General features: G+C 43.6%; 1 protein-coding gene across 6 annotated transcripts in view; it reads right to left on the bottom strand.

The window, feature by feature from the left end:
- Positions 1-12,303, bottom strand: part of LTBP1 (latent transforming growth factor beta binding protein 1) — a 369,687-nt gene that overhangs the window by 262,870 nt on the left and 94,514 nt on the right. The window lies entirely within an intron of this gene.

The raw sequence follows: 12,303 nt of genomic DNA, 5'->3' as shown, positions 1-12,303 counted from the left end.
GTTCTCTCATACTGCCACAAATCTGTCAGTTTCTATTTACACTTGTAGAAGCTAAAACACAACACAAATAACCACAAGATGGGGATATTCTCCCACCAAAAAAGGAAGGAAGGAAGGGCGGGAGGGAGGAAGGAAGAGGGGGGAAAAAAACCAGTTACTACTTTTTTCTTTGCCAAAACTTAACAAGAGATGGAACAGGGCCCAATGAGACAAAGAAGTACAAACGATTCCGGCTGCTGAATCAACAGAAATTATTCCCAATACTCCTAATGAATTAAGGAACACCAGTAAACACTGTAAAGATAATGTTACTCAAGATAAAAATTAAGCAGATGATTACATCATTTGGTTACAGAAAGGCTGTGTCGTCCTGCCCAGAAGTTGTGTGGCTGAACCCTCTTGTTTCCTGGTTATAATGAAAAGATAAATAAGAAACCAAACTGTTATCAAGGACTTATTCAGGCGAGTTTTGGACCTCATGTCATCAGTCTGCAGCCGCTACACTCTCCCCTGCCCTCTGGACTAGGTCTAAGTCCTTCCTGTAGCACGTCCACTGCTAGCTACAGACTCCAGCTCCAGGTCCCCAGACATGTGATTCCTACCTTGCAATTTCCATTAACTGTATCCCCATCAGACAGTCAGAGCTGCCATCTCTTTCTCAGTAACCTACCTGGTCATCTCAGTTCCTCCAGACTAGACCTCTCTGCTTGTCGCCCTCCCCTCACGCAAGAGCTTCTCTGTACCTAAGCTCCAAGTAGCTGCCGCCAACAGCTTCCGGATGGTCCCTTTCTGCGCTACTGTATTACTTGCTTCACAATGGGCAGATACATGCAGAACACTTAGAACAATGCCTGCCATGCAAAAAGGCTAAAATACAGTTATTTCCAACATTCTAACTCCTGGACTTTCAATCTCCCTGCTTGGGACTCCCCCACCACTCCACAATAGGTCCTCTGCATGGCGCTGTCCCACCAGACTCCCCAGGCCCTCCAGACCCCACAACCTGCCTGCCAGCCCAGACTCCTTCCCATAGTCACAGCTGAGCCTGTCACCACTCAGGACCCACCACATCCAGTGGCCAGGCCACATCCACACAACATATGCCCCCAAATTTAAAATGTGGCTTATTTTCCTACCTAGTTAGATGTTGGTTTGAATCTTGGCCCTGCCTCCTACTTACACATGGTCTTATACCAGCGACTTCGGTTCCCTCATCCTCAGTTTTCCATCTGTAAAATGAGGATGCTAATAAGTATGTGACAGGGTTACTGTAAGACAGTGTAGACCCAATGCTTCACACACAGTGAGTGCTCAACAAAGGAGTTGCTTTTCACACTGTTAAGACAGGGATGCACGTGATCCATTTGAGGGGAAAAACATGATCAAGACTTAGGACCAGAATCCCACTTCTGGAAACCTGTCCTACAGATGACCTTCCGCCGGTGTGCATGGATGTTCTGGGACAGGGTGGTCAGTGTCTTTCAGAACCGTGAGAGGGGTTTTTATTAGGTAAGAGTTTGGGTGGTATGTTAGCTTCCTAGGACTATCATAAAATTACCACTAACTAGGGGGCTTAAAACAAACTTTTTCTCACAGTTACAGACACCAAAAGTCCAAAAACCCAAGATGCTGGCAGGGCTGCAGGCCTTCTGAAGGCTCTGAGGCTATACGCCCCTCTGGGCCTCTTCCAGCTTCTCGGGGCTCCAGGCTTATCTCAGCCTCTGTCATCACGTGGCTTTCTCTTCCTTCTCCCTGTCTTTTCTCTTCTTATGAGGAGGACACTAGTGCTCTCATCTTAAAGTTTTTAAATTAATTACATCAGCAAAAATTGATTCCAAGTAAGGCCACATTCCCAGGTTCCAAGGATCAGGATGTGGATGGACCTACCTTTTGGAGGGGCACCACTCAACCCACTGAAAGCTGGGACCCAGGAAGATGTTCACCACAGAGACCTGGTCAAACTGTGGAACGTGGTGGAATTCTCCCAGCTGTGGGAGGAGCTGAGCAGGGCCGAGCTGCTGAAGGTGGCACCTGAGGACGGTGTTGGCTAAGGCACCTGTTGAACAATGTGTCAGGTGGTACAATGTGAGTGGGAAAAAGAATATGCATGTTTTTAAAAACACATATGCCTATTAGTGCTAAGAATTTTAAAAGCAAGAATAAATAGGAAACTGGTGGCTTCTAGAATGAGATACAGTGAGAAAGGGACCCTTTTTGGATTATATCCTTCTGAGCAGTTGAGCTATCTGCTTGCCTACAGGATATCCAACAGAGTGCTCTAAATGCAGGTTATTAATTACTATTGCCCAGGACCCACAAGCAGCCATGGGTGAACCGCTACAGAAACGCCAAGGATACAGAGGGAAGCCTGGGGACACCCCCACTGGCAGCATCTTCCCAGGCCCCTGCACAACGTCAGGGCCTCTTTCCTCCCTGTCTTGCCCTGAAGGGGCCTCTCTGACCCACTTCACTAATCAATCTTAGCCACAAATTTTAAAGTATAAAAGCTACCTGGGCACACACACAACAATCTGATGCATGTATGTGCCACAAATATAGGATCATCAAGTTTCACCAAGTTCTCTGGGTTTCTCTAATCCTGTAAAAGCCTTCTTTGTCTGCTGTTTTCTGAAAAGTCACAAAGAGAGCATTGGAGATGGGCAGCTGACCCTCTGAAAAGAATGAGAAAGCATTTCCAGACCTCAGATCCCTCCACCTGTAATGCAAATTTAATTAACACTCAGCAAGGTCTCCTCGTGAATCAACAATTACTTCCCAGGGAAGCCTCTGGTCTCCTTAGGGAAGCCTCCTCTGTTAGAGTATCAAATGTCCTTTCAATTCAAGAAATCATTAGGAATTTAAGCTTCCTTCATTTTCCAGTGCACCAGGAGGTCACAGCAAAAAAAAAAAAAGAACATTGCCTTCATAAATGACCTTCTGGAACTTCCTTTTTCAGTGACTAATTGTTTTTTGACCTCTGAAGTTCTCCATTCAAATCGTGACATTCTGCATCTGAACAGCTCTGCCTTAAGGGCACATCCAGATAACAGTTAATACAACTTCTTTTTGAGAGTTCCAGGAACTAAACCCTTGGGTGAAGCCTGCGAGGCCTCAGCGGTGCTTTTTGTTAGGGAAACTCACTGGGGCATAGGAAACAACCACTATGCATGCCTGAAGAAACCCCAACAAGAGCCCTGCACCCAGGAGACTCTTCCTCTCCTGAACGCTGCCCCTTGCTGTCAGGTGACCCTTCCCCAAGCACAACCCTGATCCTCTGTCACCTCAGGCTTCCCACAGCCTCCTAAGACTCTTCAAGTTGATTTGTAAGACTCTCCTTAATTGAGACTCAGCCTATGGGGAAAGGGAGAGAATAAAGAAGGCATAATATTTTGAGACATGAACCAATTTTTTTCCCTTGTATATCCTCCTCCCCCTTCGCCAACCAATTCAAACTAGGCTCTTACATTTACTGTCTCAGAAGGACGTGGCCAGGAAAAAGCAGAATTATCCCACATGTTCTATCCAAAAGCCCAAGCCCACAGATGGAAACACACAGAAAAAATAACCTGGCCATAGGTACCACAGGGGATATTTCCAGAAATGAAAAAAAAGGAGTGCTGCATCAGGCAGGAGAGAAAATAGGTAGATTTCCAGGTTTAGAAGCAGAACTCCTGGGGAGGACATGAGCCCTGACAAGGTAAGAGCTTGATGGTGGGTCTCAGCAGCCTCAAAAAGATTCTCACACAACAGAGAACAAACAGACCCCAAGGACTAGGACTGGTAGTGAGTAGGACCCTGCAGGCACCGCACCCCCAACTCCTCCCACCCACCACTTTACAGAAAAGCTGAAGTCTCCCAGGCCTTCCTGAGTCATAAACAAGTAGCCTCAAGCAGTTGAGGATTAGGACAAGCCCGCAGGGCAAGTCTGCACACAGTGTGGGCTCTGACCACCCATCTCGATGATTAACTGAGACTGCTGCGCTGCTTCCCTTTACAACTTTTATGGCTGAGCAGAACCTTCGGAGATGGTTTTTGAGGGACACTGAGTCTGCCAGATTGCTGGCATTCCAGTTAAAAGCAACCTTCTTTTTTGTTACCAACGCTGTTTCCCCCAGGATCATACCCCTGCCCCTCCCTCAAATAGAACCCAATTACTCTTCTCTAGGTCTCAGGAGGCAGCTGCAAGGGGAAGAAACAAGAACTGGTTAGAACCAAATAGGTCCAAGATGGCACAGGATTTGACTTCCAGTGGACCTTGAGCCTCATTATACGTTCATTCTAATGCATTAGCATGCTATGTGGCATACCCACCAGCACATGACAGTTGACGACTGCCATGACAACAACCAGAAAGGCCCACACAAGGACAAAGGACAAGGCAACTGGCCCCAGCACACCCAAGAGGACATGATGGCAGAAGTCCAATAAAAGTCCACGTGGCCTGACTCCGAGCTGGAGCTGTCTTGACCCGCCATCTTGGCTGGCGGCTCCCTGCTCCAGTATTCTCTTTCCTTTTCCTCTTTTGAGAAGTAAAGCAGCTTTCCACATTGTCCCTCTTCCTCTGCTGTGAATTCTTTCACAGCCGGCGGCAAAGACCCACATTTGATAGGCTTCCTAATTTAGGAGTCTCGCTACCCGCTAACAGGATGTTTTACGTCCTATGGTAAATAATCTAAGACAATGATGAGGACCAGTTGCCCACCCAATCTCTTGAAAAAATATAAGATTTCACAACCATGACACAAGGCAGGGAAGCCTCACAAAAGACTAACGAGATGCTTCCCACAGTAGAGTCAAGAAAGTGAGCTTGAAACATTAACTGAGTTATAAAATAATTAGTCATACTTCTGCCACAGATAACTTTATGGACTGAGATCCATTCCCATTATGCTACCTTTAGAACTACTCCCATGATTAGAACCAATGTGCTAACAGACTCAGGTTCTCTTGGCATTATCGACCCTGAGATTTCCTTTCCTATCACATTGGAGCATGGCATTCCTTCCCCATCAGAAGCCTTTCCCCATTTTCACCCGCTTGCTCTCACTCATCCGTCAGTTCCCAGCTCAGTATCACCGTGTATGCATGTGTGTACAGTGTTAAGTGAGTGTGTAAAGTACACGTATGTGTGCGTATGCAACCATGTGCAAGCTTTATCCTGAGAATCTTTAAGGGCATAGAGCAGATACTTTTCAGCTCAGATACCAGTACTGTAACCAGACACAGCATCTCAATAACTATTCACTGAATGAAAACGAAAAGGGAACTGGGGAGGAGGGACAGATAGAGGAAAAAAGAAATGGATAAATAAAACAGATTACTTTCAAGGGTTAATTTCTATGTCAGTTATTTGCAGTAGAAAACTTTCATAGAACGTGTATTATATATAATTCACAGTATGGTAAAATTTTTAAATTACACATTTATATATTAAAAATACAATTGCATTTGAGTCTGTTTTGAACATAGATATAAAAAGAGCTTAGATTTAAGTAGATGGTGGACAAGCAGATAAAGAGAGGGAGATTTTACAAAGAACTTCTGGAATTTTGAAAAGACTTAAACAAATGGGGACCCAGACTCTACTTCAAAATGCAGTATTCCTTCACATAGCAGCATCATTTGTGTTATTTTCATTATCACTAGTCACAGTTAGAGCTTTTTTGGTCTACATTTGCAACACAGAAAGGTAGCAGGTCAAAAAAAACAGTAGTATATGGATTATGAAGAATATTTTTTAAAAGGCAGTCTATTGGGGAAAAACTGCACTGCCCATGGTAAAGAAAGAATTACAAAGACAAGGTTCCTACAGAGCAAGAGGTGACAGGGATGAGGCTGTGGGGGACACGATCCCTGCGACAGGCCCTAGGTGGCACCATTGGTCTGGGACAGCCTGGTTGCCTTTTAGAGGGAACTGGGACGGGAAAGCTTTCTAAGTCAGGAGTACATGTATGTCACAGCACATGTGCCTATCACAAGCTTCGCTCTGAAGGTTCAGATTTTATCACCTCGTAAAAATGGAAATGCTTCTGGATAACGACCACTAATCTCACATACATCCTGTTAACATCGTATTTCCTAATATTTGTTCTATATTAATTCTCCAAATTGTCTGATTGGTTCAAGGTATATAATCAGTTTAATTAAACAAATTACCACATTCCCTCCTGTTGGTTTTGTTGTTTTAGTGCAATAACGAAACATCCAGAAAGCTTCCTTTATCCTCCATCTGTGCTCCCATTTCATTGACTGATAATTTCCATCACAGCACATACTGTAATGTCCTGCAATTCTGGTTTACTCTTCTGTTTTCTCCACTAGAATGTTCCATCCTTGAGAAAAGACAGTCTCATTAATCCTTCTATCTTCTGCGCCTGATACAAATTAAGTGTTTAATTAATGTTGAATAGTTATAATAGCTAGTTAGATTATATGAACAGCAAAACAAGACAAAATTAACAGGCAAAATGAAAACATGATCATCATAAATCAATACCACAGGTGGGTAAAAACACTCAACCTTGCTGAACTGAGTATATATCAGTCTGGTTTAGTGATTAACTACTCATAAATGTCTACTTTTAAAAAGTAAGTGTTAAAGATTTTCATTAAAATTAACTCAAACTCACCTTCCGTTAAATTGTGGCTATAAAATCTGATTAGATTATAAACATTTTATTTCCTTTGAATTAAAAATAATTACCTACATAAAGACATACGGCTTCCCAAATTTTTCTTCAAATAGTTATTCCCACAATTACACATCTCACAGTAAATATACATGTACTCAAAATGAGGTTGGCATTATCAGTGCTTCTGGTCACATTACTAATATTGTTCACCTCTCTCTAATAGCATGTTAATTTTAGGAATCTAACTGCTTCAAAATTCAGATCTGCAGGCCTGGGCTGAGTGTCTCACTGCTGCACTAAAATTCTGTTGACTCTGCCCTGAAGAGTATTTGTGAGGTCAAAAATGCAGCCTTTCCATTTCCTTGAGAGAAAATGTTCATTGTGTTCCCACCACTTAACATCAGTATGTGACCAATTCCAAGTTCGTGGTGTTACAATAGGGGTTATCACATTTCATGATGAATCACCAGACTCAATCTCAAGTATTCGGTTACACATAAATGTCTCCAAAATTTATATATCTAGATGGGACGTTCCAGGCTCCACATATTTGCAACTGCGTACTGGGCATCTACACTCAAATGAGCAGCCTTCTGCTGGCAATTCAACTGCAAAGCATGGAACAGTGAATTCATCACCTTCACCTCCTGCTGGGTTCCCTTTTTCAGTGAACTGGTACCTAACTGCCTCACCGCCCACAGCCACACCTCCAGCCACACCTCACTGTCCACATCCATCAGAAATCGTGTGAAAACAACACACAATTTTTAGGTATTACCAGATACTACAGTTTCAACAGGATTTTTTAGACATTATCCTTGAGTTTTTTTGTTTCTAAATAAAACTTAGCAGTAACAATAATGCTTTCCTCAAAGCAGACAAGCGCAATGGCAGAAACTTTAAATCACGATTCGTAATTCTTTGGATTACAAGCAAAGCTAAGGTCAAGGAGAGAACTCTTAACTAGCAACGCAAAAACATTCCAAGTGGAAAGAAGAACTGTGGCCTGGCCATTGGTTCAGGAACCATTTAAGCTCTGCGATCATGTTAAACTAGTCATGGGTGACTCCGCCCTCTTTTAAGATTGACAGCTCACCCTATTTAACAGGGAGCAACACACCTCCCTAGCTCTATGGGTTTGTCTCCACTGGCAGAGCAGAGACACAAATCTCTCCCAACTTACTCATAGTCAAAATATACGTAACCCCAACCATATCCTTGATACCCCTTTCTTACTGTTGGTGCATCAGCACAGAGGACCAGTAATCATTTCAACAACTCAAAGAGGTTGAATTTATTACCAGGAAATCAGAAAGCTTTGGTTGCCTAATTCTGTTCACTAATAATTCAATCACTGAACAATGTATATAATAACCTGGGGAAAAAATGTCCCAACATATAAAAAATGATCCTTAGAAGGATATGCTTGCTAAAGTGTTTCACTTTTAAGCATCTGAAAATGAATTTTATCAGAATACCATCATATTCTAAGAAGTATGGAGTTTATCACTTGCTTTGAGTATTAAGTTTAATAACCCCCATTGAGTAAAACACACACCCCCAGCAAAATCGGTTAATTGTTAACAGGGAGCTGGGTAACTTCAAAGTCAGATGCGGGTTCAAACACACACAGGCCATTTTAACGGTGCACTTTTACAGTCCATCATTGTCGCATTTTGCCAAGAAGGTGGGAAGGAATTTTTCATAAACATCATGCCAGCATAACAGTCACAGCTGAATAATGTCCTTTTTTTTGATGGAACCAACAAATGCTTTTTGCAGTTATCTCAGGATAATTTCAAGTTATACTAATAATTTTACTGCATTCCAAATTTTGAGGCTGAAAAAAAATCACAAGGCTAAGTTAATTAGTAGGAAGTCAAAATATTTATGCAATATTTACTTTTATTTCAGAAGTCAGCTCTCTCCAGCCCTTACCTGTTACTTGATATTCTACTGCCTAAAAAGTGGGAGACTAATGAGACAATACTTCTTGAAGGGCTGTGATCCCTCAATTTCCAGCTTCAGATCACCTGCATCTTGACTTCAGAACATTGGTTCACAGGAGGAATAAAAAGTGCACTACATTACCTCCTGACCACCAAAAAAAAAAAAAAAAAAAAAAAGTGGCAACAACTTATCTGTATGTTTAGAACTCACCAAGCCCTTTCACATATCCTACTTTAATACTGAACTCAGCAAAAATGGGTAACTGATGTTTTAGAGCCAATTTGGAGACTGAAGTAGACTTAATCATTTTGAAACTTACAAACACACTTAATAAAAAAGGCAACATAAAATAAAAACAAACGTAAAGTCAATTTCCCCCCCCAAAACTTGGCAGTTCTCATAATCCCCTGACTTTGGCCCAACAGGAAAACTTATAAAAAGGAGTGATTTCTTGTTTGAATGCAATACTGAAAAGGAACCACAAGACTCATTCAACTCCCACTGGTTATTTCTGAGATTATCAAAGCCTAAGTGCACAGCAGTGCTTCACAGGTAAAGATTTGAGATTTATCTGATATACAATTTAAAAAAAACCCAACCATGATACCAGTCAAGGATTAAATCAAAAAAGAATGCAGAAAGACTAGTGATTAGGGCTTCTTTTCTGCCTGGCAAAGCTATTTCTATGATTTTTTCCCCCTAGTTCTCTCCACTTCCTCATCTGCCATTCTCTCCACAACCACTGCCCTGCCCAAGACCAGCAAGGACCACATCACTGCCAATTCCAACACCATGTTCAGTCCTCACGCTGCCCTCCCTGTGGAGGGTGACCTGCCCAACTCTTCCCTCCAGGGTTGACACTGGTGCTGATCACCACATGTCTCTGAATAACCACTCTCTGGACACATAATAAGAGTACATGTCCTCACTCCCTTTGAGGTGAGGCAGGCCATATGACATCATTTATGCCAATAAAATGGGAAAGAAAATAACCTAGGCTGAAATGTTAAGAGCCAATGCATGGCTCTCCCTAATTTCTCCCCTCTGCCATGGCAACCAGCAATGTTTCAGAGAGTGAGAATTTCCCAAGCTCTGTCAGCTTAGGTTCCCTAAAGGGCTGTCATGGACATGGCCCAGGGATGATTATGTGACACACAGCCCAAAGCAACCTGCGACAAGTATTTGCACGACCAAGAAACAAATCTTTGTTCTTTTTAAGTCCCTGAGAGTAGAAGTTTTGTTACATGGTAACCTTACTTATACTTCAATTTTCTTCCTTTCCATTAGCCTGTGGGACCACACTCTTCTGATTTCTCTCTGGCCTTTACCACTGGTACAGCTCCTGCCCCACAGCCCACCTCCTAGGTACTGTGCTAGACAGTCTCCAAGATGACCCCAATGACCCCTACCTCCTGGTACCCAAGCTCTTGTGGAATCCCCTCCTTTTGAGAGCGGGCAGAACAAGTGACTCTTTTCTAGTGAATAAGGCCCAGAGGTATGAACACTTTGGGTCAAGATCTTACAGCTAGTGGCCAACCCAAAGTTCTGATCTGGTTCCCGACCACTACACAGGTATAGTGCTCCCACACCATCCTGCCTCCTCTACTGGGGTCTGCTCTGAGCTACCACCACAGGGAGACACAGAAGAAGGCACAGCCCTGCCTTCAAGGATCTGCTTGCAAGGAATCTATAAATTAGAAATGAAGGATGGAATTTACACAACAGTGTAAAATGATTATAAATCAATAAAAAATGTTAAATAAAAAAAAAAAGAAGAAGAAGTGAAGGAACCAGTGAGAACACGCTTCTTCCAGGAGCTATAAGAATAAACTCAAGACTGGAATAGAGGCTTGCTTCTTGTAAATTAGGTGTGGTCCTCAGGCTTTGGGCAAGTTCCCAACGTGGGTGCGCAAGTCTGGGCATTCTCCTGGCACAAAACCACTCAACAGTGAAGAGGTAACCACTTAGTTGGGGAACTGGGCAGGCACCAATTAAAGGGCCTCTTCAAGCAAATCCAGCCACACTTGAAGTAAGGACCTGTGGCCACCAGCCACGGCTAGCCACCCACCACCTAACACCAGCTAAGAAGTTCCATCTTCCCAGACAGGCACGCCGCCCCACTTTATTTTACCCTTCACTTAGGGCCACAGTCACCTTGCCATGGCCCTAGACAAACTATCCTTGGCAGGGCAAGTAACCAACAATGCCAGACGGAGAAACGACAAACTCTTTCAACAAACTTTTCAAAGGGGGGGGGGAGACATTTCTGAGTTTGTTTTTTTGTGGGCAGCTGGAAAAAAAAATAAATCTACCACATACCAACACCTCTCCAAAAGGTTTCTTGCCAGGACCATGATGACTGGTGTTAAGAATGCAGGTTTCCGGCAGAGAGAATGTGACACATCACTGAGTCAAAGGCAGGTCCAGTCCAGGCTGAAAATCTTTGTCAGAACTGGGTTATGCTTCCACAGTAAGAAGTTTAAAACGAGGGCAGTGGTGAAGTCACATCAGTGAGTCACTTTCCCACACGCCGTGCTCACCTTTCAACAGAATCAAAAGATCAAGTTCTCCCAGAGCTTCCTTTGGGCTGTGAGCTGTTTCCCACACCCCGGAGTGTCTGATATTCTGAGGAAATCCAAAGCACCGCATCCACCCATTCCCTATGAATAACCCAGAGAAACTGCACAAAATAGTAACGACAGTAGGAATCTAGACAAGAGAGAGGGAAGAAAGAGGGAACTAAGAGGCTGACATTGAAACTGCACGGTATTCACGGCTCTGCTCTGTAATTGTTTTTATAGCAGTAAGACTAGTCTGTGAGCAGATGTCTGTGCTGTGGGAACCCAAGTATGAGGCCTGAGAATAATCCGGACCCATGCCTTTCAGACTACTGCGCGTGCGCATATGTGTGCTCGCGAGCACGCACGCGCGCGCACACTCTCCTCTCCATGGGTTTCAAGGGCCGCAAGGCCACTGTGACAAGCTTCCTCTTCCCTCTTCTTTCCAGGGAAGGCTTAGGAAACAGCAGGAACTCCGGGCAAGCAGCTTTGACTTCCTAGGACGTAACACCATCCTCCAGACCCAATGGGACTGTCCAGAGGGAATGGCAAGAATGGAAACTGGCCCGCGGAGGCTGGATCCTGAGGGATTGGAGATGCGTTTCCATGACCCGAAGGAGGGGCAGACAGGGCTGGGGCTCAGTGGAGTGGTGGGGGGAGTCAGTGCACAGAGCCAGCAGCATCCTCCCCCTCCTCAATCTGAACTCTCAGAAACCCGGCCTTGAGTGGGGCCATCCTCTCTGGAGAGCAGGGCCACCCAATGAGTACAGGAAGAGGGATCAATCATCTTGTTTTGTGCTCTGCCCTCAGTGCAATTTAAGAACAAGAGTAAAATTTCGGTGAGCATAACTTCTAGAGCAAAACCACCTCAGCCTCAAACAGAATTTCCTTCAGCACCATTGGTGTTTGAAATAGACCTTTATCAGAACACAAAAGCATTCATTCCCCAAGCATGGATAGTTGGAGTAAGTGAACACTGATAAAAAACAGAGGTTAGCAAACTTTTTCGATTGAAGGCCACACAGTAAATATTTCACGTTTTGCAGGGCAAGAAGTAATAAAGGATATTATACTTAAAAGAAAATGTCTCACCGATTTGACAAAATTTGAAAAATAATAGGGTACAATTATTTGTAATATAAGCCTCCTAATGTGAAGAATGA

Source organism: Camelus bactrianus, chromosome 15 (assembly GCF_048773025.1).
Source record: "Camelus bactrianus isolate YW-2024 breed Bactrian camel chromosome 15, ASM4877302v1, whole genome shotgun sequence".
Taxonomy (NCBI): Eukaryota; Metazoa; Chordata; class Mammalia; order Artiodactyla; family Camelidae; genus Camelus; species Camelus bactrianus.
The sequence above is the reverse complement of the archived record's forward strand: the minus strand, read 5'-3'. Positions and strand labels throughout refer to the sequence as shown.